The 27,827-nt window shown below is 44.3% G+C and overlaps 1 protein-coding gene across 3 annotated transcripts in view; it reads left to right on the plus strand.

Annotated features, from left to right (window-relative positions):
- Window positions 1-27,827, plus strand: part of BTBD11 (BTB domain containing 11) — a 173,561-nt gene that overhangs the window by 14,834 nt on the left and 130,900 nt on the right. The window lies entirely within an intron of this gene.

Genomic DNA, 27,827 nt, shown 5'->3' on the forward strand with positions numbered 1-27,827 from the left:
GTTCAGTATTTATGTAAGCAGCTTGCTTGCTAATTTACTGCTTTCTGGCATAATCTCTCTCGGATGCCTTTCTGAAAATAGTCTGTCCAGATGAAGTAAAAATACAGTTGAAGCAGAATATTTAGAAATAGCTGTAATTTTAAGTTGTATCAAATAGAAACCCAAGCCTTTGCATGTGATTAGGGGCAGGTGTTTTAAGTTTTTGTGCAACTGTTTTTTAGGTTAACTGGAATTTTTTACCTACTGGGGAAAAAAACCAAAACAACAAACAACAAAACCTCACTGAATTTGGCATCAGGGCTATGGTGCTGTAAAGTTGGTGTAAAGCAAAAAAAAGGATGCAAAGCACCACTTCATTACACAGGGTTGTTGCATCAATAATGTAGTAATGTAATGTCTTGGAGGGAAAATAATGGGCTCTAATGATATAACCAGTGTGTTCACTGATACTGTAGCACAATTAATTGCGGCTTTCTTGCAGTTAAGTGCTGCAAACAATTTTTGTTAAAAGTGGATGCAGGGCATTTGAGCTTAACTTCCTCTGTCCAAGGAGATCGTCCCTACTGTCTTGGTCTGACCCACAGAAAAATAAAAATAAGTCTCGTAATTGAAAATGATGGGAGTGGGTTTCCTTGTTCATCATGTAGTGGCTGGTGCATCATAGGCTGGTGCTCTGCTTTCTTAGACCTGTGTGCTGTGCCCGTCTGATAACAGTGGGGACTGATGTGGGGGAGAAGTGCCACGAAGGGGCTGTGGATTTCAAGGCTTTGCCCCCTTGTCTCTCCTGATGGGATTGTGGTTAAAAGGACTGAGATCTTGGTGTAGATCTGTCATCTTTCTAACATCACTGAATTTGTCTAAGAGACTGGTGGTACTTGCCTGAGCACTGTGTACTCTGGGAAGAGTTTGATCTCACTGAGAAAGGCAAGTGGTGGCCCCTTCTGGGTACGCAGGTATGGTGTGGGGAGAAGGCCCTGAGGGAAGGCTGAGCAAGCCATGAGGCAGGATGGACTACTGAGACAGTGAGCAGACTCCACCCTTTATTCAATTGTGGCCAAAACCCAGGGGTGGAGGATGGCTTCGTGTTTGGGTTGGGTTGATGAATGCTGTTTCTCTCTTTGCGTCATTCAACACACTCCTGAGTTGCTTCTCCAATGCCTGATAAAAGTTCACCGTGCTGCCAGGCTTCCCTTTCCACGGGGCAAAAATATCTCCTAAATCTCAGGTTTCCGTAATGCTTGCAGTTGTCAGTGGCCATCCCTTGGCCAGAGTTGGTGGAAGTCTACCCTTGAGCTGCAAGGTTGCTGGGGGATAGTGGAGGAACTGGCAGGCACATGCAACAATGTAAATCTCATTGGCTTAGAAACTAGGTAAGAAGTGCAACTTCCCATTTTGGAAGAATTTTGAGAAATAGGTCTGCATGTGCTCATTCATATTTCTTGTGAACTCACTGAACAGTCACGCTCGTGTCATGTACAGGAGACAAGGACTTACAGGAACTGTAGCTGTGGCTCCTGACAGCGTGGTTTATAGGCACCCCCAAGGATCCCAATGTCTTTAGCAGGCAAAGCTTTTGCTGGTTTTGTATTGGTGGACTCCGAGATGTTTTCCTACTTTCTTTGCTATGTATTATTGGGGAGTGGGGTGGATACAGAGTAGGAAGCAGTAAATTTCTTGATTTACTTTATAGTGCACTTTTGCCCCACACTTTGGAACTGACTAGGATGTTCATGAAGAGATTTTAAGTGACAGTTTTTTGCTGGAAGATTTCTTTCCTGATATGAAATGAAAGAATGGTTCAGTTTTATCTTTTAATTTGTTATAAAAGAGCCCAGATGATACATTTAATCATTTTATAACCACACACTTTCAAAAGTGTGTTTATCTGATCTTTTTGCTACAGAGAATAATTGGTTTATACAAAACTAAGTATTTTCTGGTAGCGGGTTACTTGCTTTTAAATATGTATGTAGCAGCTTTTCTTTAGAAAAGATTGTGCCAGGGAGAGGTCATACTTCAGTTCACAGAAGTGACAGCGAGTGTTTAAAAAGTGGGACACTGCAAGTAGCATAGAGAAACAGTCATATGTATCCATGTGGTTTGGCTGGGACTTTCTGGGAAGTTTTGCCATTTACTTACTGGAGAAGAGGAGCTCTCCCTTTCATGGGGATTTGCAGGAATTTTGCTTGTAGCACTTTCTGTTAATAAACGTTTACCTCATTACCTGAAGGTGCTATGTATAGACAGACATTTAGTGTATTGTAGACTGCTTGTAGCCATAAGTCCCCAAGAGAATGGCAAACTAATGGTGGTGGTGAAGCTTCCTCCCTGGGAACAAGGGGGAGCTTCTTATGTGCTTGGGCCATGGGCCAGGCTTATTTTTTCTTAGATTCGCTACATGAATTTGGTGTCAGCTTTCTTCCAAAGAGCACAAAATCATAATTTATTTTATTTATAGTGCTGTGTGATTTATACCCTGAGATATGTCTCAGTGGTTTCAAATTACATAGAAGGGTGGAAATACTGGCTGATTTTTCCCTTGCCCTGTCTATAGATTTTAGCGGCAGGTCTGAGCCTAAAACTCCACAGCTGGTAATGAAAGCACAGTTTAGTTTCATGGCCTCAAGTATTGCTGTAAACCTTTCTGAAATTTCTCCTTCCTAATATCTGATGAGGACATCCTGCAGTGATCTTCCTAAGGCTTATCATTACTGTGAGAGAAAGTGTTCTTCAGTTTCATTTAGGTCAAATATATCATAAGGCACTTGGAGAATGGAAAAGTTCCGTTGAAGTCAATATAACTGCGTTTTTTTAAAAAAAAGGGGGAAAAGAAAAAGAACAAAGGAAAAAATCAATCCACCAAATGAGTCTGTGACCTGGTATCTTCTCAAGTTATTGAGGGCTGACCTAGAAAAGATGAGATGTGTACATACTTGTGTTAATCACCATGTTTTACTGTGGTATCTATTCCTGAAGTGTGCCTGTTGGAGAAAAACGTTTTATATTTGAACTTCTCTCCTTAGACAGTTTTCAACGATACCAGCCTCTCTGTCTGAAGCACCACTGTTGATGGAAGCTGTCCCTATAGCACACACTTGAAATGCCTCAAAATGAGTGGCTGGTGGGGACATTAACATGTAGTATGTCACTGCTTTGTCATGCCACCCATTTGTCAGGGCAGCTTCAGGGATGGTATCCAGATCTAGCAAATATGCTACAGCCTATTGCCATCAGGTTGCCCAGTGCCTTCTCCCAGTGAATGCAGGCAATTCTCTGTCGGGGAATCATTTCAAGGCAGTCTTGCTGCCTCTGGGTGCTGGATAAGCTGTCAGCTAGTGCCAATTTGCCTCTTTTTTACATGTGTAAATATGCTGTTGGGAAACACCTCCTCCCTTGAGTATGCAGGAGCCAACCTTGTACTTGTGCAGGTATTTCAGTCTGGGGCTGTTGAGGTCTGCTGTCAGCTCACTCTTTCATGAGGAAAACACCAGTGGGCAGGTTCACCTGTAACTCCTTCTGGAGGTAGTTTGATGCTTCTCATGTTGGTATACCATCAGCTGCCTGACTGTGGGAGCTTTTTCCCCCAACTCTTGGGAAGCTGGAATGGATGTAAAGTAGGGGTGGGTACTGCCTTCACATATGGAAATGGTACATCTCCTGGCATGCCTGGCCTGGCTCAGTGCCCTACACCAACCCTGGGCTCTGCCAGGTGGAAACCATGCAGAGGTGCTGGGGAGTTGGGGGTCTCTATCTCCCCTTTCTCTTAGCTGTGAGTCTGGGGATGCCGATGGAGGTGCTGTGGTTGGTCTCCAGCTCTCTGTCAGCAGAATGCCCAGCTTTAATCTTTTCAAGGACAGTATCGTTTTGCTTAGTCGAAAGCAAAAGCTTAAGTGCTTTGACTTCTTGATCTCCCGTGCAGGGCCCAGGCTGCTCCTTTCAGCTCCGTGCACTGGAGTCTGCAGTCATTTCTGAAACCTGGCTGCTTCCAAAGACCTGAAGCCAAGAAGAGGGTCTTTAGAAGCCTTTCTGCTCAGAGGTGACCTTTGCTGCCAGCGCTGTCTCCTCCTGCTTGGCAGTGCTGGGAGGCTGGCACACTCCCGTGGGAGGTTCTCTCGGGAGGTGCATGAACTCTGAATGTTTCTGAGACTGTAGCAGGGCCTCTGTGCAGCAGCTGGTCACATTCGGAAACTCTGCACCTTTTTATGGCAGCAGAGGGAACCAGAAGGCTTAACAAGTCCTGTTGGCTCCTCCAGAGAAGGAAGGAGGGATTTATGGTCTTTATATAGAAATAATAAAAAGCCAGATATGTTTTCTGACTTGTGCAAAGTGAACGTCTGACCTTAGTGGAAACTGAGGAGAGATTTGTGCATTGTCTGCTGTCCTGCACGCACATAAGTAATTCCTTGAGAGAAAGTAAGAGTTAGGGGAAGTGGCAAAGAAGGGTAGATTAGATCCCTGCAGGAGTAGCAATTTACCATTCTGTGGAAATGTGAACCACTACCCCTTCTGTTCTTGCACACTTACACTGAACCTTGAAAGACACCTGGAATTTGAACAGCATTTCAGGCCAAGATGTCTATCCAGAAAAAAATACACAGACAAGAAGGAATAACTTTGCTCTCCTGAGAAGGTGCCATTTGGGTGTCAGGATCAATATCTGTTCCTAAAGCAAAACAGACAGACGGACTCTTCCCTTGCAACATATCATTATTCCTTTCTGGAAAGGGCATGTGCTTGTGTGAAGGTACAGTTTGCATTGCATGGATATGAATTTGACTGAAATTTAAATGTCCACATTCGTATTTGATTGATTGCTGTCTGCTAGCCAGCAGCACTGTGGAAATTAAGAGATCTGTTTGACCAACTAAATTTAATCTCGGTTTTGATTGCTCAGGAATGCTGCTATGAGTGGCTTCTGTACCCACTCAGCACCCCCCCAAAATGTGGGTAGCAGATGTCTGAGATCACATCTTCAGTGGGGCCAGCTGTTGATATGCCTCAAAGGAAAATACGCAGTTGTTGGTTGCATGGGTTTGGCAAATGATACTGTGCTGCCTGCATCTGAAAATCTGGCTCAGCATCTGCCTCCATGGTTTGCTTGCAAGGTGCTGATGGTACCTGAGGCAGTGCTGCTCCACCCCCCTGTGGGATGTGAGCTGGTACAGCTTCCATGGGTATAGAGTCAGGCCTGTAACAAATACAGTCATCAGCAAGCAGTGAGGGTGTACCGTGAATTTGGAATAATTCGGTCTTTGCAGTATTTCAGTGACATGCCTGTAATTGTTTCTTTAGTCATTGTAGATGTCTGTTGGGTTTGTGATCTGTAACAAAAGACAGGGGAAGCAGGAAGGAGTGAATAATGGTACTGTGACAAAAGTACTGGCTGAGCTCCTGTGCAGAGTGAGTTCTGGAGGCACCTTGCAGGCCTCTTCTGTCACCCTGCACCAACTGAACTACATGGGAATTATTTTCCCTCTGTCTTGCTGTTCCTCAAGTAGTGGCTGTATCTTGAGTCAGATAATCCTGTGTTTCTTGTTAGGATGGTGCTGGGCCAACTACAAGTCTCTGCAGTTACACTGAATGATATATTAGGTGCTGCCCTCTGCCCTGTTCACTCCTCCCTTGTCCTCATCCATAAACTCAAGGTTGATTTTGAGATTGGAACACAGAAGAGGGGAGGATAAAACCCTTCCACCCATATATAATATAGTATCTGTAGAGCAGTATGGTCAAAACACACGGTGAATCTGCTGCAGTGTACTCTTCCCACTCCTTTAAGGGTGCCTGGAGGGAAGGATCAACCTTGTGTGGTGCCCTGGGAGGTTGTAGCAAATCTGTTCAGTGTTTGAGAACTTCACCAGTTCCTGAGGCTGGTTGCTTATTTTTACCCATGCATATGCTGCAGGAAAACAAGAAGGTTGGCTTCTGAAAGGCAGGCATTTCAACAAGTGAATTGTCTTCCCAGCACCCCTCTCTTACTTCAGTGTGTAAATAGTGGAGGTGAAAGCACTGTTGAAAAGCTATCAGTGGGTGCAGAAAACATAAAAGTGCTTTCCCCTCTACTCAACAGTAACAGGAGCTGGAGTGCATTTGACTGGAAGTGATAGCAGCAGCAGCTGCCTCTCCCAGTGCTCCCGTAGCGATGTCCCTTCTGCAGTCAGTCCTCCAAGGCATGCTGTGACACAGCCTTTTGCCTGCATCAGTGCTGTACACCTTCCTAGTGATGTCCGAGGCAGTACTCCCAGGCTCTCCCACTGAGCAGCTTCTTCAGAAGGTTACTACTTTAGTTTTGCATCATGAGGTTTCATTTAAAATCCATAGGCCTTGAGGAGTACTGGAGCTGATTTGGGATTTTTGCCTGAGATGTAACATCCAGCCTGGATGTTCCTCAGCTGTCATCATGATGCATCCTTCAAATAAATTTCTTAAACCAAACCCCTTGCATTGGGAGGTCCAACCTTGTGCCTCTTCCACCAGACAGGAGGTTGCTGGAGTGGCAGTGTCACATACCACACGTGGTGCAGCATGTTACTAATTATTGTGCATGAGCACAGGCTGCCCCATTCCATAAATTTATTTCCATTTTTTGCTCATTAGGAATTATCATGCTGCTGGTGGTCTCTGGTACTCCACATGTATCATCCATATGGTAAACATCTGCCAGAAGGTGATGTTCAAAGTAGAGCCAATCTCTCATCCCACCATCTCCCCCACCATCTCCCTGCAATTACCCCAGATCTGCAGACTTCCCATATGAAATGCCTACAGGCATAGCTGTTGAGCCAGTGTTGCTGTGCTTCATAACCTGATGCAAAGGGAAGCTGAGAATGCCAGGCTGTGCAGTTCAGTCCTATCAAGAAGTAGAGGATGGTTTGAAAATGGAAAGCGAGCATGTGATGAATTCTTGAAGGGGAGTTGTCCCTTTAACAATTTGCAAACAGCAACAGGAAAGAGAGTATTTAGCCATGCATTTAATTTATTTATTTATTTATGCCTCTGAAGCTCTCCAAAGCAGCAACAGTGGGCTGTCCCTGCTGTGCTGTGGTGCCTCAGGATGCTCTCATGTCCCTGGTACCCCACTGTGTGACTGATCTACCCCATACAGGTTCTGTATGGTGGTGACTGCGTATTATGAGATGGCACAGCTTAGCATGGGCTATGATAATACTATTTCATATCCTTTTGGGATGATACATACAGAAATGTTCTTAAAAATTTTTGAAGTGTTACTCTTTCTAAGCAGTATTTTTCCATCTTTCTGTCCGAATGCATCCTTTTTCCAGTGAGTAGAGAGGTGAAATGAGTGGAAATAATTGCCTTAGCCATATGGGCCAGCAAGCCAAGAGGATGCACTCAGTAGTCTGGTATTTTAATTTCTGGGTTCCTATCAGTGCTGCTGAAAATAGTTTTCTATTTAGAGGCCCTTGGTTCTGCTGCTTTGGGATGACATGAAATGTGCCCATAGCATTTAGTAGCTTTTAGCTTTTGCAGTTTCTTCTGATGTTTGAGTTGCCTTCATTTTCTCTTGATACCTCTTCTCATCCTTCAGCTGGGAAGGAAGAAACCTGTGTTGTACAGAGACAGGGGAGAAGCCACAAAAGTTCTTTCCTAACTGGGGCCACAAAACTTCTTCTGATAAATTGGATCTACTGAGTGTGGTCATATGGGTTAGACATAAGCAATTAACATCTGTAGCATCTGACTAAGTTGGGGAGGTGAAGAGAAAAAGCAGATCACTGCAGCACCTGTAGAGGGGGTAAAAATGGTCTGGGATGAGTGGTTTTTGTCTCTGCTTTGACTCACTTCTGTGCTTCATAAATGGTTGTCAGATATGTATTGTGCACCAAGGTACTTCAAAACCGTATCACACCATGCAGCTGGCTAAAAGGGCACAGTGACCATCCTGAAAGTCCATGTACTGCCACTGGAAGATACATGGTGATACAGGCTCAAACTTATTAAACCCGTATTTCCAAAGACTTTCCCTTCTTCTTAGTGCTCTGCTTTCCCAGCCTTGTGGCCTGCAAGAGTCCCCAGTCTTAAACAGAGCCATGGAAAATTGCAAAGATGTAGGTTGTCAAGAGTTATGGGGCAGGGCTACCCTCCCCCTGCAGGTTGTTTCATGATGCAATTGGTAGGACACCCAGTGCCAACGTCCCTCTCACCAAAGGACCTGACTTTTGGCATCACTGTGCAGAGATTTCTTAATAGCATGTGTCCAGTGTCTCCCAGTGCATCACCTGACATTGTTCCTAAGCTTTCCTTGCCCGACTTTCTGGGAAAAGCACTTGATATTTGTTCTTGGAGAAGCAGAAGGAGTCCCAGGCACTTCACTGGGAGTGGAGAAAGGCAGCTAAAAAGAGACCTGGGGAACAGCCCAGCTTTTGATAATCCCTGATTAAGCTACTCGGCACCAGGCTTATCCTCTGAGTTGCTGATACAACAGTTGGAAATATCCTCTGTAAGGCCTGGGACTTCCTGAGAAGTCAGGTTAAGCGTAGACGTGCTACAAATACACCCCCTCAGCCATCACTCTGGAAATGCCTGTCATCTCCCAGCAGTGGGGTGGGAGATGAAGGTATTTTCACGAGGGCCATGAACTCTGTAAAGAATGGGTGAGTCTGAATAAACTTGTTTTCCCATTCCTGTCTTGACAAGGTAAGCTTGCTTTTTAAAACACGGAGTACACAACAGGCACTTGTAGTTGCTCCTCCAAGGAACAGAAAGGACTGTGTTGTGGGCCCTTTGATCAACAGCTGCTGTGGCAGCCCTGGTCTGGCTTTGAAATCCCCTGTAGCTCAATAGCTGGAGCTATTGAGCAGGTCATGCATAAACTCTGGGAAATGCCAGGTGTTGATCTTGCAGTCACTTGATTTGTCCTTTCAAAGCTGAGGGCATGGTGCTGTGGAGGACCAGTCCCCTCCCATGGGTGTTAGGCACCAGCTGTGAGGCAGAGGGACAAGCTGGGTGTGATGGGGAGTTTCCTGAAGTGAACAGTTCTTAATTACAGGATTATAGGACGGTATGGGTTGGAAGGGACCTTAAAGATCATCTGTTTCAAGGGATAATAATAATAATAATAATAATAATAATAATAATAATAATAATAAATGTTGCAGGGAGTTGTTGCTTGCTGATGTGTTATTAGAGTTGGTTTATTTACAAAGTACCTCTGCAGGCATTGCAGGCAATGTCAAATAAGAAGCAATTTTGAGGTAGGGTGCCAACAGAGGAGCTGTTTGGGCAAGTGCCAGGGGGCCCAAACCCTGGCAGCTTGCTCTGGTACTGTTTCACTCTAACCTATAGAAATCTTTATTTGAAGCTGCTTGAGACTTTTCATCTATTGTGTTTTATTCCCCCTGCTTTGCTGATATATATTGCTGTTTTTCAATTATGTGTAAATTGTCTCTACTTCCTCTTCTCTCCCTGAACTCTAAATTTCCTCAAAGCCCCCATACCTCCTGAACTTGCTGATCCTCTAGGTGGCATCTCCCCAGTTGTGCTTCTCTTCCCCTCTCACCCTCAAGCCTGCAGATTCAATCATGACATTTGCTTCTGGTCTTTAATTTTGTTTTGTAAAAACATCCTGTGTCAGTGTTCTTCATGTGATAGCATTTAAAGATCTAGGAGTTCTGTGTCAGTGGTGCTGTAGGAACTTCTTTCTCTTCTATCAATATTGTAAATAAAATTTTTGTATTTTGTGAAAATGTATAAATGTTCTAAGTTGTCAGCTGGCTAGTTAGCTCACGTTTCTGATACGTTGGTATTATTTAAGCTCACAGTAATCACACTAACAGAAGATGTGGATCTACAATTTGTGTGGGTGATGGAAAATCTCCAGGCTTGTTCCTGGTGGTAGTGCTGGTCTCCAGTGGAAAGTTAGCATTTGGAATTTGGTTCTGAGTTCATCTGAATCAATCTTCATAACTGTCTCTTCTGTCCAGCAGCTTGAGTTCTGACCATGCTCAGTGATTTGTTTATGGTTTCTCTCGCACAAGTGGCAGTTTGGTTTCCAGCATGAGCTGTAGTTATTCTTGTGTGTTGAGTTAGCACCTTTCCTAAGAGCATTCGTTCACACTGGGAAGGGATGGAGCCAAGGCTGGTTCAGCCTTGGCTTCCAGCTCCACTGAGCTAAATACATGGCAGCAGATGAATGTTATCCAGATTTACACCAGCATAGTTGAATGTAGGCTGTGACACAGGACTTTCCCATTCCCTCACGTTTGTGGGATTACTGTTATAATCTATTCTTCAATATTTGTTTCTAATCTCATAAGAATAAGAAGTAAAGATAGCTTAATTAATCTAGGATACATTCCCTCCAAGACACTTTTATGTCTGGAAGACATTCAGGTTTCTCTGAACTTTTCTTTTACTCATTTTGCTGGTTTATGTTGTGAATTTTATTTCCTCTAATAAAGCAGCTGATTGGAATTTTCTAACTCTTGTGTTTTATCCCATCCCTGTGTCATACCTCTTTTTCAATCAACTGTTTATCTCCAGAGTACTTGTATCTTGCCAGTTCCATATGAGCTTCAAGACTGCTCAACAGCAGTTTTATGGTCTTGGTATATATTTGGTTTCTTTAGATCCCTTCTGTGCATGTCATTTGGTCTTACTGTGTTGTAAAATGGTAGGCTAAATTTATCCCTTAAGTCGATTGACTTCAGTCATAGATGTTTGCTATAGAAAGAATTTGGAACATTGATTAAATGGATATACTTTCACATTTCTTCTTACTTTTTTTTTCCCCAGGCTTCTCTAGATTATGAATTTTCTCCTGTTAAATACTTTAGTGTCGTTTGTACAGAACGCGTAGGGAAATAACTACTGAGTGCTTCATCCGTCTGGATTCTTGTTATGTGACCCCTCTGCCTTGTTGAACAATAGACCCATTCTCTTGCCTACATTTTCTTTGGTTATATTTATAAAAGTATATACCTGTTTCCCATTACTCTTTCAAGCTAAAAGCAAAACAAAAACCCTACTGTTTGTCCCCTTAACATTATACCTCATTTTACCTCCAGCAGATATTCAGACTTCATAACTTCTTTTCTTTCCTCTCTCATTTCTTTTCTCATTTGAGGAATGAGCTTGCTTCATGCCAAGAGCCAGAGGAACCATTTATTTTGACCCACTTGTTTCTCTCTAGCAATAGAATTGCTTTCATGTATATCTCTTCCAGGTTACCCTTCAGGATATCCCATCCTCTGCGTTTTGAAATGCAGGTCACTGTTTTCACCATTTTTTAGTTGACGATAAATTTGTTTTTCCAAAGAGAGATTGTAAGTCCCTTCCTTAGTACTTGGTTCATGCAGAAGGGTCACCAAGATTTTTCTTCTAGGTTTTTAGTAAACACTTCCCTTCTAGCACCAAATTAGCATTACCTCACGTCTCATTGCATTTCCCGTTTAAATGTGTTATCGTTACCTTCACAGTTCGCAAAGTCCTCTGACCTAAATATTGCAGAATGGCAGGTCTTTTCCAAGAGCTAGCTCAGCAATTAAAATTTCCCACTGGCACAGATGGTTATGATAATAGGACATCATATATTTATACATAAAGAAAGTGAGAGAGGAGAGAGAGAGAGCACTCTTACATTTTTCAAAGCAGTTTACAAACATTAGTTAATTAACCCTAATGACAGCTCTGCAAGGAAATTAAATGTGATTATTCCCATTTTATAGATGGATAAATTCAGGAAAGTAGACTAAGTGACATGCCAGAGGCCAGCAAGCACAAGATGTCATTAATGAGGGGTGGGATGAGATCTGAGGACCAAGAGCCATCCTGGCTGAGCCGCTGTTCAGTCCAGCAGGCTGCCGAATGCCAAGTGAGATCTTTCCTGAAATCCAGCAGGTTCACACCTTTTGTATGGTTTCAAATTGTTCCTGGTATGCTCATTTATTTAAGAGAGAGTTAAAATTATTACTTTCAGAGCTTGTCCTTGTCTGCACATCTTGCGTTTGTCATTACCCTGAAGTCAGAAGAGGTGATTGGTGCTGGAAGTTTGTTTTCTATCCACGTTTTTTCGGTGATGAAAACAAGCACATTTGTGTTGTGGCTGCACTAAGGACATCCATCTGGTTTCAGTGCAGGGAGTTCCAGTACCATTTTCTACACTTGGCTGCTGTTGTAGTGGAAGTGCAATCACTGAAGTTGTTGTCGGAGGCTTCGACCTGCTGAAAAAATGGTTAAGTAGTTGTGCCATGAATTTTTACTTAGTTTGAGTGACTTTTTGGTCATTTCACCCGCTTTACCCATATGGAGGCGGTGTGTGTCACAGCCTGTGAGTGGAAATTGTTTTCCAGTCCATGGCAGTGCTGGGGGCTGTACCCTGGACACCTGCTCTCAGCACCCACGTTGAAGCAGTGGGGCAGCAAGCCTGCTTACTCTCAGAGGTGTGAACAAGGGGCTCAGCTGTTTAACACCTAGCAGTTTCCAGCCCTGCCTGTGCCTTAGTTTATCCACAGCTTAACAGGGCTGCAGATTAGTAACTCATCGAGTCTTATGACTTTTGTTGAAGTTCCTTTATGCAAGGGGAGTTTGAGGCGATGTCAGTATCAGATTCAAGTGGGCAATGCCTTGATGCTGTGATGACTTTGGCATTTGGATAGTTCCTAGGATTTGAATATAGATCTTGCATGTGGTCTGCCTAATGAAATAAAATGTGTAATCCTGTTACAGTTTCTTAATCTTTTCTCACCTTGCCTGTGAGTTTTGCTTTGTGAGAACTGGACAGCAGTGTTGCATCGTGTTATCAGCTGCTATTTTTAACCTGCGCAAGCAGCGCTGTGAATAACCTGTACACTCGCAATGTTTCCTGGAATGTAAGTATTTCAAATAACCTTCATCTCAAGAAGCACGTGCAAAATCGGATGCAGAGGTCACAAACGTTTTGGAGAAAGGTGGTGGAGTTTTGAATGTTAGTTGCTTTTTAATTTCAGGTAACCATCTGGCTGAACACCTGAAAGTGAGGCAATATGGTGTTTATTCTTTCATTATCAGTCTCTGTCAATAGCAATAGTGAAACTTCTCCTTGGGGAGTTGTCCTGGTGAGGGCACAGCAGGAGCATTTGAATTGGAAATGGTTGTGCTAGTTGAATTTTTCTGTACCTAATGGAAACTACGGCAGGGAGCTGGAGGAATGAAAAACAACACACATTTTTTTCTATGCAATACCACTGTTAAAATGTGATGCAGCCCAGTCTCTCTCTCCTTGGCTTTCCACCCAGAAGACAGGGAGCAAAGTGCAAAGCTGTGCTGGGTGATGAAGGGCTCTTGCTCACTGTCTCACCCTTCTGCACAATAGAAATGCTTTCTTACAAGCAGGCATCTACAAAACCCAAAATCCTTCCTAAAGCAAGCATTGTTCCTGTGCCCAGGCGCAAAAACTGTGCATGGCCGCATGTGCCTGGGACATGTCCAGGGGCTTCCCTCAGTCCCTACTGCTGCAGGAGACCTGTCTTACCTCCTTGCCATGGCCCTGTCAGCAGGGAAAGCTTTGTTTTTGTCTAGCTTTTTAGAAGGAGGGGAATGTTTTTGGGAGTCAGGAGTAGTGGAACAGAGGTGGAGACTGAGCTCCCCGTGAGCTTGGGAGAGGACCGAGTGCTGAAGCTGCTACTTGGGAGAACTGCCTAGAGCCTGGCCCAGGCCCTGGGTGGCTACAGCAAACAAGGAAGGAGGCAGAACACGGGGAGCTGGTGAACTTCAACAGTTTGTGCCGCAGACCAAAGCAAGAGATGTGAGGATACCCTGCAGTCTGCCCAAGTAACCGTAGCTGCAGCCCTCTGTGGGTGCTGGCAGGGAACAGGACCCTTCAGGAGGGACTGCCATCCCACAGCGGTGATCTCTGGCTTCATCTGCCCTGGGCTTAACGCCCTCGAGAGGAAACTCCACCTTGGGGTAATGATCCTTGGTTTGTGCTCGTCATCTTTGTTTATATGGCTTTGGCATGGGGTAAAATTGGACTTGGTAAGGCTGAACATGGATTTGGTTCATGAAGGAATGTAAATCTAGCAGCGCTGCTTTCAGAGGAGCCTCTTTAGGAGAGAGATTTCATTACATCTGACTGTTTTAGTTGGTTTGGTTTGTTATTTCTCAAAATTCAGCATTTGAAGTTATTTGCATACATTAGGAACTATGCTTTGTGTCTGCTGGTTGGTGGCAAGGTCCTGGAATGATGCTACCTCTCTAGGTGAGCCCTCTACAGTGAGCTGGCCTTGTGAGACGATTATACCACCTGAGTCAAGGTTTCTCATCATTTTAGAAGAGCAGTATCATGTGCAAATCCCTTCTTTACCTGTGGTTTTGGCACGTGCCCTGAAGCTTCCCTATGTGCTTGATCCTTGGGGAGCTGAGTGTCTGGCTGGGATTGGTTCATCAGCGTGCTGCGGCAAATGGATGTGTAGAGGCTATGAAAGAGCAACGTGCTACGAAGCGGCATCACAAGAATACGTGGGATTAGAAATGGTCTCTGGAGTTGCTGTTTATATGCTGAGCTAAATTAAGGTTTCTGAAATTCAGAGCCAAGAGGGGTTTACTGGAAGGTGTAGCTCAGAAAAGCTCATTACAGAAGCCTGGGTAAAAAGGCTCGTAGGAATCTGGTGGAGTGGTTATATAAAATATTGAGGGAAACCAGACTGTATTCTCAATTTTGCCCTTAAATATGCTCCTGTCTTCATTAAAGTCAGCGGCAACCTTGCATATACATCTGAGGTCAGGGTTTCACATATTAAAAGAAGCAGGCTTAGGGTGTTTATTGTTGGTGTGCAGATTGACTCTGCAGGGGATAAATGCAGTTTATTTTCCTGTGGTGTAGGGCAAGAGTACTTCAAGGAATTGCACGCACCAGCAGGGGCTTAAGGCAAAATCTGAAAAAATATTCACATACTTAAAAAATTAAAGTACAAATAATAATTTTATTATAAGATTAGCGTAACATTTTTCATTCTGTAGAAACTTAATATTAAAAAATTGCTTTTTGAATAACAGTAATGGATTGGTTACATAGTTTGAGCAGATCTGTACTCAAGCTGTGAAAAATCTTGAGACGTGGCTGTATAGTGTGAAAGAATGTTGACACTCTCTCTGTGAAGTTTTTCATGTGTTAACAAGTGGCCTGGATGAAGTAAGAGTAAAATGTATAATAGCCAGTTATCTAAAGGTGGCAAATTGGGCACGCTTTTCACATGGTGGCTGCAACTGTGGAAAGTTGGAAAGTGTAGGAAGACCAGGAGAATGAAGAAGAATGGGCAGCTGCTTCCAATGTTGGAATTAGCATAGGAGTTACTAATACACTTGGGGTGAAAATAACTATCAGACGGAAATTAAAAAGAGATTATTAAAATGCAGAAGAGCAGAGAAAGCCTGAGGATACCTCACATAGCTAACTAATCAAATGCGGGTATTCAGTTTGATGTGCTGCAGAAAGCAAATGTTATTTGCCTTCCAGGGCTATAAGAGAATATGTCCAAGAGCAAATAATGCATTCTTAAGTGGACCTGCTTAGCATTCCTGTGCACTGGGGTAAAATCAGCTGGTTTGTACTTGAGGCAGCCTGAGAAAGAAACCCAGGTCCTTTCTTAGTATTGGTTATGCCAGTAGGAACAAGCTTTGGCTGGAAGTCACACTTAAACTTACTGTACGTTCTCCTGTCATGCAAGCAGCTTAAAACTGAAATCACTTTGGCAATGGTGTATGCCATTTTTCAAAGCATCTGGAATAGCAGAAGAGGAAATGTTGTTAGATGTCTTGTTTCCTGGCTGAGGGGGCAGCCCACTGCTCCATTGGTTTTGTGCTTGGGGGTGCTTCCGGCTTTAACAGATCCTTCCCAACCCATTCCCACTGCTGTCACAGATAGGTTAATTCCTAGTGCCTCCATTGCATGAATGACCTGACAAGGGAAGCTTTGTTGCTTTTTTTTTTTTACTGCTATGCTCACAGGGCAAGAAGCCTAAAAGGTACTCTGTCTACTCATCAGTGGCACGGAGAGACAAGTGCTAAGCCCAGAAAGTAGGGCTTTTGAGGGTTGTGGCCAGTTGTGCCAGCAAAGACTTCTTCTTTGCAAACGACCTCACATTTCAGGAGCATTTGCAGATAGTATGTATCCTTTGGCCCCTCCAGTGAGTCTTCCATGCTTGCATCCTGTAAAGGTCAAATCCACTCTTCCAAGGTGCTCACAGCTGGTGAAGATTAAGTGATAAGTGAGTTGTTCTTGGAAAAGAGTTATCCCAAGCTCACCAGTCATTTCCAGCAGGGGTTAAAAGAGTCTGTAGGCTTCCTATTTGAATCTGGTAGCATCTGCCTTTTCACACATGCCAAACAGGTATGTTTGCTCTCTGGTTTTATTCACACTATAAAGCAGCCCAACCCCTGGGTTCATGTCTTACATTGGAAACTAAAAGCCAGTGGTGCCTCTAAGAGGATCCTATAAATATAGGTTGACAGTGTGAGATTTTTCTTACTCATTTATGATATTGCAAAATGTTTTGTATGAAATGTCAGTGAAGATGCTAGTAAATACCTGTAACACTGTTGCTTTGTTGATTTGCAGTTATTCAGTTATTTCGGCAAACCCACTGACTAAAAGGAGGTTTTTGTCTCAAAAAGCAGTTTGATTAATGTGTTTATATGGGCGAGTGAGATATGATCAGCTATTTGACTTGTATTCTTCTCTGCTGTCAGCCCATCTTGCCAGTATTGCCCTCCATGAGCACTGGTCAGCCTGGCTGTGACACTGGGAGATTTGGTGGTGCATAAGGAGCAGGAGGGACCGTTGTTTTCTCCCTGGTAGTACCACCAGGTACAGCATAACCTTTAACCATGCCACACAGCTACTGCTAGTTCCCTTTCCTTGTGCCTCTTAAGCTGAACACCCTCGGATACACGCCTAGTCCTCCTATCCTCAAGATGGCCAAAATAGCTCCTGTGTGCTGTGTTGCCTGGTGAAGCCTGGCTGCTGCTGGCAGGATAGGAGCGGAGATGGATGGACACAGTGTTTCTGGTGAAGAGTCAGGGCAAACCTGTGTGCGTAGGAAAGTGGTCATTCTTCATGGAATTAGGGAATATCATCTTCCTGGTGACGTTCCAGGTCTACGCCAAGGATAAAAACACGTGGGGGTAGAAACTGTAAGATTGATTTTTTTTTTTCTCTCTCTCTCTTTTCTCTCACTCAACCAGCTACTGTGAGAATGTCTTTCTGCTTAGTCTCTTTTAACTCCCTACCCACCCCACAAAAAACAAATGAACAAACCCCAGAATAAAACACCCCCCCCTCCCCCTCAGCAACAGCAAACAAACTTCTTCAAGTCAGCTGTGGGGCTTTCTTCTGCTGTAAGATGGACTTTCTTGCTGGGCAGCTTTTGTCAGGCACCTTGAGACTCTTTCAGGTTCACCTGGTGCTGGGGACTGGTTTCTTCATGCAGTCTCCACATTATATTGCTTCTCAGTATTTTCTCCAGTTGCAGTGAATATTTGTATCATAAGCGCCTTCATCTTATCTTCAAGCAAAGTGTAGGATTGGCATCCCTGTTAGACTGAAGGTTTTTGTTGGACCCAAAGGTCTTTTCTGGGATACTGAGGCCTGATGCAGTTGCAGAGCACTCTTACTGTTTGAGCTATACAGACCAGACTTGGAGACACCACCTTGCAGGATGTTGCTGTGATGGAGCACCCACCTTGAGTTCCTCAGGGTTCAGATAGGGTCTACTGGAAATCAGATTTTATTTTCCCTAGGGTGGGGTGCTCCCCTCCTTCCTCCCACAGCCCTGAGTTTAAATCCTGCCCTGAGAGCCTACTGCAGTGGCAACAGCTGAAGCATAATGAAAGAATATTTATTCAAGAGAGTCTTTCAGGGACATAGAAAAACATTTGAGGTGACTTGCTTCCTTTTAAATAATTATGTGTGAGTGTTTTCACCTATATTGAGCAATGCTCTCTGCAAGAGGCTGAAACCACTGCTGACAGCTCTATCCTCTGTATTCTGATGCAGTGTTCAGATAACTCCCTCTACTTCGAAGCAGATTGCATCCCGAGAGAAAATCTCTCTGGAAATGAAATCGGGCAGCTTGACTGTATCATTTTATATTGTCATTTCAAAGAATCATTTCTCTGCAGCTGGGACTGTTCCTCTGAAAGTAGTGAAGGTTATAATTTACTTAGCTCCAGCAGGGCAGGGGATGCTGCACAGCCATACGCATAGTCTTATTGTTTTCACAGTGTTGAGCAGCACCATCTTCTCAAACTCAGAGCCTAGGGTTTAATACAGCTTATGAGAAATGGCAGCTTTGGCAAGAAAAATAGAATAAAAGTGTTAATATGTGTGCCTTTATAATTTCCCTATGAAGTGAAAATTAACCTCCTTCCGCTTTGCAGGAAAAAAATTTACCAAGAGGGAATCTGAAGAAAGGGTTGTTTTATTTTTACTTAATATGCTATGTTACATTTAATTCCTTGTTACCAGTAACTGAAACCGAACTGCAGTTGTCAAAACAGGCGAAGCGTGTTTTGGATATATAGAAGGGTGTCTGTGTCTGTTGAGTTAGTGCTTGGTCCTGGATGGTCATGACTGACCACCAAAAGCCCATCTGTTCCTCCAGCCTCCATGGTCACCCAGTTGGAGCCAGCTCCTGGGTATGTCACTGGAAAAGCTCTTGTTGACTTAATTTGGAGGTGGCTTGGGCCCCACGTTTAGAGATGCTGCAGGGTTACTTGCATGCGGGGAGGGATGGGACCTAAGACTCCATGCTGAAAGGAACTATTTTAGCTTGACATCCAAAGCCGTGCTGCATGCTTCATTCTTGAGGGTGATGGGAAGTATTTTTCTCACCGGCAGTGCACTGGGGCCGGGGAAACATTCCTGCCCTTCGTGCAACAACTGGCAGAGGAAAGCACCTGCTGGGGATCCCGTTGCCTGGCGTGCTGTTACTCCTGCTTTAGCCTGTCAGCTGTTGTAACAGAAGTTACGCTTACTCACTGCTGATGCTGTGGAATAGGATCAGATTGCTTCTTATGGGCTGGAAGACTTGAATGCATTGGTAGGTCCTCCCATATATAGCGTGCTTTCTGCCTGATAGATAAGTGTCCCAGGAAGGTTACCAAAATAGTGCAAGAGTGGAAGGTACGCAACCAACTGCTCTCTCCGTGCCAATGTGGAATGTGATGGCTCCGGAGATGAGTGCAGCCGTGCCCCGTCGGAAGAGTCAATTAGAGGTCAAGAGAGAAAGACCCAGGTATGAAGAACTGGGAATAAACGCTGTACTGTAACTCTGCAGGCAAGGCCTCTGGGCCAGTGAAGTTGTTTTTGATGGACACTCGGAGAGGATGCGGCTTGGCAGAAGTCAGGCGCTGAATCAGATAAACCGCAGAGGCCCAATCTCCAAGGAGCATGCCATGACCATTGTCAAACTCTTTCTCCTTGCAGAACCAAGGACAATCAGCAGATGGAAAAAGTACTCCAGGAGCTAGAAAATACTTCTAGTTCCAAAAAATGAATTTTACACAGGTTTACATTCAAAAGGCTGATATGCTCGGAATTTGAGTACAGATGAGTAAAGATGAGGTTGTTGTGATCTGATTTTCTTTCTTTCTCCCTTTTTTGTATTTGGCACAAGGTGGCTTGTGTATGAAATGACTGACCCATTGCAAGGGTTCTGAAAATGCAGATGTGGGTAGACATAAGCATCCCTAACATTCTTACATAAAAAATACAGTAACTACACGTGCATGCATGAAAATGTTCATAGTAACACATATTTATGTCAATTTAGGAAATTGCAACAGTAAATTCTGTGTGTTATTAAAAAAAAAAGTATGCTGTTTCCAGTTCCAGCTGGCTAAATACGGCGTTATTTTTTTTCTGACTGAACTGCTCTGGACTTAAGTCCAATATTTACACACATTGCTAGTGCTAGAAAGGATACAGTCCTTTTTCAGAACCGTTTAGTCATTGATACCAGTGTAGGTTCACAGAGGTTAGATGATGCAAACATAAATCAGCAGAAGCTGGGTTCCACTGAGAGTTTAAGTTTTCAAAGGCCTGGAAGGCACTGGCAGTCATCTTAATGTGGAAAACTAACACACAGACCATAAATATGCTGAATGCAGTGCTTTTTGTGGCCATGAGCAAAGCATATATTTCTCTCTTTTTAAAAAGGAACTACTTGTATATGGTTGTGCAGCATTTTATGTTGTCACTGCCAATCTAGCTTCCCTCTGTCCTCTTTCTAAGCTGTAATGAACAAAACCACCTCTCTGTTCCCCCATCCTCCCACTTGCTCCTTTTGGGGTATCCAAATATCATCGTACCATGCTTAGCAGAGGTAAATTTTAATTCATTTCAAAATGAAGCAGCAGCTTAGGAGACATGTCATTCAGCTACAACTTGTATGATGTGTTTGCACACTCTTCTGAGCGTGTTTTTCTCCCACCTATCCAACTTGCTTTCCCCTCCTGCGGTTTCCTAGCCCTCCAGCACTAGTAGGAAGTAGTTACCCATATCCTGAGTAACCATAAGTGATTTCTCCACTTTTTTCCTGTGCTTTACAGCTGAAGCACACTTTTCTGTGTAGATTTTTGGGTTTCGGGCTTTTAGCTTGGTTAGGGGTAGGCTTGCTCCTGTTCTAATTTAAGTAAGCTCAACCTATGCTGTCATTGATCTCAAATCAGACCTTGTAATCTCTTCGTAGGCTGTCTTTGGGCCAGATGATGAAGTTTACACTGAAGGATGAAATCAATAGGCATTTGCCCAAAGGAAAACCTCTGGGTAAGGTTTTTGCAGGGTGAGCTTGTCATAGAATATTTTAGGTTAGAAAAGACCTTTAAGGTTTTTAAGTCCAACTGTTAAGCTGGTACTGCCAAGTCTCTTGCTAAACCATGTCCCTAAGTGCCACATCTACGTGGCTTTTAAATACCTCAGGGATAGTGACTCAACCAGTTCCCTGTTCCGATGCTTGACAACCTTTTCCTTGAAGAAGTTTTTCCTGATACCTAATTTAAATCTCCCCTTGTGCAACTTGAGGCTGTTTCCTCTTATTCTGTTGCTTCTTACTTGGGAGGAGAGTCTGACCCTTACCTGGCTACATCTACAACTCCCTTCAGGTAGTTAGAGAGTGAGAGGGTCCCCCATGAGCCTCCTTTTCTCCAGGCTGAACAACCCCAGCTCTTCCTCAACCACTGCTCATTAAGACTTGTGCTCTAGACTCTTCACCAGCTTTGCCCGTTTCTGGACACACTTTAGCACCTCAATGTCCTTCTTGAAGTGAGGGGCCCAAAACTAAACAAGGATTTGTGGTGCAGCCTCACCACTGCCAAGTATAGGAAGACAATCATTGCCCTGGTCCCGCTGGCCACACTGTTTTTGATATAGGCTAGAATACCACTGGCCACCTTGGCCTCATCCCATCAATCCAGCCTGTGGAGCCTTCCCACAAATCAACATTCAGATGATCAGAATCAGCCTCCAGCAGATCAACATTCCTGCCCAACTTGGCATTGTTTGTAAACTTTCCTGCACATCCTCCTACATGAAGTGCCACACGGTGCCCTATTTGCCCACTCTGGTCACTGGCACTCCGTGAAGGCTTCTTCTATGCCTGAGGAGGGAAGGATGAGGGGCTCGGCCACCATTGTGTCTGGCCCCACTCAGGTCCTGTAGATTGCTGATGGGCTCCCAGTGACTCTCTCAGCTCCCCCTGAGGTTTCCCTTGTTTAGAAAACCCCTCTGTGTTCGGATAGTGCAGCACTAGAGCGACTTACCTTGTCACATCATGTATAGGAAATTAACCTTTCCTTTAAGACAGTAGTCATGCTTTTGTGCTTTGAACCAAGTTTTTGTCCTTGCCTTCTAGTGCTTTCTTTTTCCTGTTACAAAGACTTTGTATTGAATCCTGACTGCTGCACTTGTGTGCGAGCAGGAGTGTCTGTCTGTCGTAGTGCCTCACCATGGTACCTAATGCCCTATCTGTTCAATATCTTTAATTCAGGACTGAAGACATTGCATTTATCTGGCTTAGCCTTTGGCTACTGAGGCATCAGACCCTCTCTTTAAAAACTGGAAAGAAGACAGCCTCTATAAAAGTGTAATACTGTGATGCACTTACACATCACAGTACTCCAAACAAATCAGTGTAAGAGCATAGAAACTGGGCTCTGTGTCATAAACATGTGTTTTAGAGACAAATTTATTAGGTGGGCAGTCATCTTCTCTCCTGTTTTTTGGTTGTGGGGTTCCTTTTTGTTGTGGGTGGTTTTTTTGGTTGGTTGGTTGGTTGTTGTTTTTGTTATTTTTATTTTTTCCTTTTTTTCCTCAAAAGTTGGTAAAGTAGCAGTGTGTTTGTAGGCCTTTTGAAATACCGGTACTTATGAGCCAAGAGAAAATATTATGTGGTGTGCTTCAGTAATAAGTATCTCTGACAGAAAGTTGTAATTGTGCTGGGGCTTCTGTTGACCTCGTGAACCATATGAGTGGGCTCGGGGTGGCTTCTCGCCACATGCCTCAGATGGGAGGCACTTCGATTTCACAGTTGTGTTTGAAAATTAAACTGATTGTAGTTCTATCGCTTCAGCTCAATTTTTGTCCTGCTTCTTACTTGCAGTTGTCTTGAACCCTCCCCTTCTTCCATCCAAGGGTGATTTGAAAGTGTACTGTATTTCAGTACCTGGAGACAAACCTGTACACTGTGGGTCTTCAGCTACTGTCTTCTCTTGTCATGGTCATTCTGTCATGATGGCCCATCTTGGCTTCTTCACCAAGCCCTCTATCTGTTGTCCCTGTGCTTCCAGTTAAACTCCTTTTTTGCATTTGCACTGCTGTGCACCTAGATGCTCTGGCAGCATCCTCTGACCGTTGGATCTAATACAACTTGCGAGTGATAAATAAGATTAGTTTTCTTTGACTTTTGGGAGAACCAGTGAACGGCTGCCATTGAGAGAAGAAGAAATCCTGGCACGAGCCTGCATGACGGTGCTAATCAATGGGGATCCCTTTCTGTAGGCTGCCAGGTGTGAGAAATGTGGTTTTATGCTCTTCTTGCATACCAAGCCTCTGCTGTTACCTGCAGATGGGGCAGGCTGGTGTAGTAGTAGCTCAACTAGAAGCAGTCCCATACATGAGACTTGCCCAGAGCTGGGGTTGGGCTGGTGGGCTTCTTTATGGAATTTCCACCAAGGTCAGTGGGATTGCTGGGATGCCCAAGTGGGAGCTGGTTCCTACCCCAGGTTGTGTCTGGTTAACCAAAAATATGACTTCAAACCAGTTAAATTTGAAGGTAAGTATTCCTGGGCTGACCGAGGGCTGCCCAGGCCAGGAGATTTGTATCAGCTGAGCTAGTGGTTCCTTTTGCTGGTTTCCTTGAATTTGGACACAAATTATGTGTAAACCTAGTGATGGGAATGCACAGAGGGGGTTGTGGTCCAGGGTACCAATTTCCATGGAACTTCCACCATGTTCAGAAGGTTGGGCACAGCTTTTGTGTGGTACTTAACAGAGCGGATAGCACTGAGGGCCTTCACTTTTTGCACTTCACTCCCTTGTTTAGAGGGAGAAATGGCAACTGTGAGCTGATATATATTTCTTTACTTGATAAATAGCAAACACTGGTCTACATACAATCTGTGCTTTGTTCCTTGGTTCAAAATTTACATTTTTTTCCCCGAGGTCTACTGATTTGTTATGCGAGGTGTGAACCTTACTGTAAGCTGCCTCCTTGTCAGGAAAAACCCTGGTAAGCAGATGCCTGCCGCTCTCAGCTCTACCAGCTGTTGCACAGGCTGACAGCTAAAGAAATGTTTTGCATCTTCCATGGTGAGAGTTTCATGTTGGGAGTAATTAGCATTAATAATAATTAAAGTTGGATAAAGATAATTTATAGGTCTACAATGCATTTGTTTTGAGAACCTCAAAATACATATAGTTGTGGGCTAGCAACCTGGAATAAATCTTGATGCAGCTGGAGTTGATGGCTTTAACCCCGCTGTTCCCTAGTAAAAAGCGTGGGAAAGCTGGAAATAGAAGCCTGACAATTCTGTTCCTCAACAGCGGCCAGTTCTGGGTAGCATCCCATCTACCCCCACAAGGTTGCTTGGTACGGATCTCATTTGATATATATTATAAAAGCTCTTGTGAGGATCAGCGTTCATTCAGAGGTCCATTGCTCTTTCCGCAGGGCACGGCATGGGCAGGGGGTGATGGCAACCCCAGTCTCAGCAGCCCTGGTGTATGCCCCTGCCAGCAGCCAGTGCTGGCCCTGCCCTTGTGAACACCCGCAGGCTGCCTGCAGGAGTGGGTGCTGCTTGGTGGGATGGCAGTGAGAGGGATGGAAGCACGTGGGGGGCCATGGTAGGGGCTGCTCAGGAAGAGGACAGTGTTGGCAGTGATCAAACCCAGTGCTGCCTGTCAAAGCAGGGACAAAGCTGGTGTGCTCAGCCTCATTCCTGCCACGGGCTGTGGGTTGTGAGCATGGTGGAGGGTACGCAGAGCAGAGCTGTCACAGGCTCGTTTTATTTAATGAGCCAAGCCTTGTGAAGGCAGAGATTCTTTTATTGGATCTGTTCTCTGTGTTTTTTTCCTAGCGCTTAGCTGTGCTTTTCGTGTTACTTGGAAGGCTGAAAAGCAGGATCATGTCTATTTATTAATCTCTGCCTAATAAAGATGACTACCAGATATGTTCTTTGGCCTTAACAAAGAGGTATAATTAGAGATGAGATTAGACATGACCCAAGAGGAGGTGCTTTGCTTAGGAAAATATTCAGTGATGGCATATAATACAGTCTGTCTGAGGCACCACATCCTCCCTGGGGGCCTCGGCTCGAGCTGAGCAGTGACCCTTCCCAGCACTTTAGTGCCGTAGGAAACACAGGAAGAATATTAATGATAAAGGGATACACAAAGCAAGCTTTGCCTCAGTCAAACAATGCAACACCAACCTAAAATTATTCAGCAGAAGTTTAGTTGGCAAAGTTAATAATTTATGGCTCTGGCTGATAGCACCCCATGCAATAGCAGTGTGTTCAGCAACCCCAGCCTTGATTAAATATGCATGGACTCATTGGATGCAATTTCAGTGCAATTAGTATATGAAGCCAGAAGGAACTGTATCATTTCTAGAATTGTACTAAAAGGCTCTGCAAGTTCTTTCATGATAACATTCTACAGGATAGTAGTTGTTCCACATCAACTGTATTTAAGTACAGTGGTTTAAGGAGCGGCTGCCTGCCGTGTTATGTGCTATACGAGAAGACAAGTACTCTGCATGTCACCAGGCACAGAGACTGCTTGGAATTACTAAACTAGTTCAGGACTAGAGAAAACTTATCGTGGTACGTCCTCTATCCTTGTGCGCCGAATTTGTGTGTGCTGACAGGGATGAGCACAGCCTGAGGAAAGGTTAGATCAGAGAATATCATTGATTTTGTTTCTTTTTCCTTTCTTTGCTGTAAAAACTCCTGTATCATGCTCAACTTAAATACTTGTAGAAACTGTTTAAATAAGAAAGGGGAGAAAATGGCACTGGACATTGCACAGTCTGGTTGGCAGCATCTGGGTGTATGTCCTGGCAAAACACCAACTGCCCCAACAGCTTTCCTTCCTAGAGCCACATCACCGACAGTTCAGTTTCATCCATCCCCAGCACAGCCAGCTCTGCAGATGGAGACGAGTCTGACCAGTTTGTACCAGTTTACAATCTGGCTTATTCTGTCTAGTGGCTGAGGAAAATCTTTCCTCTTCTCTGCAACTTCCTTCGTTCTTTTCTCTTCTCTCTCCTTTTGTTCCGTTGTTCCCCCTTCTCAACACTGGCTCTCTTTTGCCTTCCTTCTGGCTATGTGCTCTTTGGTCTGATGAGCCATATTGCCTGAAGCTACTGTGTTTGTGGTGCGTGTGTTATTGTTCTCCAAAGTAACATAATTTTACTAGCTTTTCACCTAATGGTGACTTAGATAACCCTCAGAAGGGTTGGATTATGTTCAGATGTGGAGAGTCACTTGTACAGGTGCTTCCCTATAAGCAGGTAAAGGAGAATGTGGGCTCAGCAACTCAAGACTGGAAAGGAGCATGAAGGGAGTTGTGGGCTATGGACAGGTGAATGGATTGTAGCATTGCACTCTGAGCCTTGCAAATCACCAGGGCCAAAAGCACTCCAGTGCCGTGGCAGAGGAAGCCAGAGACGAAGTGGAGTTGGAAGATTTGAAGATGGCAGGAGAGCATCTAGTCCAACATCTGGCTCAAGGCAAGACTATCTTCAAATTTTGGTCAGTTTGCTAAAGGGCTGTCCAATCAAGTGTGTTAAACTGAAAGAACATGAAAAAGAACCTGTGTTTCTGCTCTACAAATAAATGTGTAATTCAGCTGTTCTGGCCAGTGTAGGTAAATTGTTCAGGCCATGGGAAGAGCTTTCACATTTTTGCTTTGGTAAAAATTCTGAAGGTGTGCAACCTGTATTTACTGGTATGAGTTCAGACAGGTGTCTGCTCACCTGGTTGTTTGATCTTGGTGCCTTGTTGTGTCTGTCTGGTAGAGGCCTGGGTTTGTGTTATTTTTTGCAGTGTAATGGTGTGGAGAGAGGACAGCTGTCTTGTCCTGAGCACCAGGCTGACGCAGGGGCTCTTCTTTCAGAAATTTGGTCCTTGAATCCTTGTGTCTAGGTACGCAGAAAACCTGGAAATTTAGGGTAGCTGAATGCCACCCTTAATGCCTCTTGGTTCCCTTGAATATTCAAGCCTCCAGCTTCATCACTTGGCTTCCCTGTTAGTAATTTGAGGATAACAGAGGTGTCTGTGTCTCAGAAGTGCTGGCAGGATTAATGGGTGAGTGTTTGGGAAGTGCTTTGAAGAGGAAATGCATGAGAGTGGTGGTGGTGGTGTTGCAGGGTGGCAGCTGGTATTGGCTCTGAATGTGCAGAGGTTTAGGATGACTTGAGCCCCCTCTGGCAAAACTGCAGTCCCACTAATGTACAGAATCGTCTGTGCCGCCTCAAAATAAGCATGTGCCCCATTTTCCCCACCTTTTACTAGCCTTGCAAGTGCAAATGGGTCTCTGCTGACACAAGTTGCTTCTCTGCCTATGATGACCTTCTGATGGATTGCAGGCACCAAGAATGGGTTCAGGAACGGTACACATGCCAAACTGGTACTCAGCTAGTTTTTGGAGCCCAGGAAATGTAATGCCCTTGTGGTAGTACTGGAGTTTAACATATGATGTCTAGGTCAGCTGAAAAAACTGCAGAACCCCGAGAAGTCACTGTGTTACTGGTGCTTTCACCATGGCCACAGTGGCATTGACCTTCATCAAGCAATTAGTGCTTTTCATCATAGAAGGTGTTATTCTCAGCTGCAAGACAACCTCCTTTGAAGGGAGGAGGTGTTGCTAGGAAGATGCAGAGCTTGGGCACTAGCCAGTCTATGGGAATTGCATGGAAATGCTGCGGGAGTGCTTGAAGCTAATCCTGTGTGTCTGGCTGCTGGGCTCATCTTCATTTCCCCCTTTACCCCCTTGGGCTTTGTTGAGAGACAGAAAATGGAGTGATAACTTGAGTCTGTCCCCTTTGGGTGTCAACTTTTGAGGTACAACTACTGAGTTTGCAAGTGGCTGATGGTACAGTGAGGACAAATCATAGGAGAAGTTTGGAGTACAGGAAAGGGGGATGAGGAGGCAGGCCGAAGGAAGGCAGAAAGGGAGTGATGGTGCAGGACTGAACGTCTTTTTGCTCGTTTATGTCAAAGAGTGACCCCTATAAATCCAGGGGGCAGGATGTTAGCTGCCTTTTACACTTTAGGTCTGTGAGGGGAGTTTCAAGCAAGGAGATAGAAGGAAAACCATGGCCTGATGAAGA

Source organism: Empidonax traillii, unplaced genomic scaffold, assembly GCF_003031625.1.
Source record: "Empidonax traillii isolate 1590-97213 ecotype Southwest subspecies unplaced genomic scaffold, ASM303162v1 scaffold191:size1449129, whole genome shotgun sequence".
Lineage (NCBI taxonomy): Eukaryota > Metazoa > Chordata > Aves > Passeriformes > Tyrannidae > Empidonax > Empidonax traillii.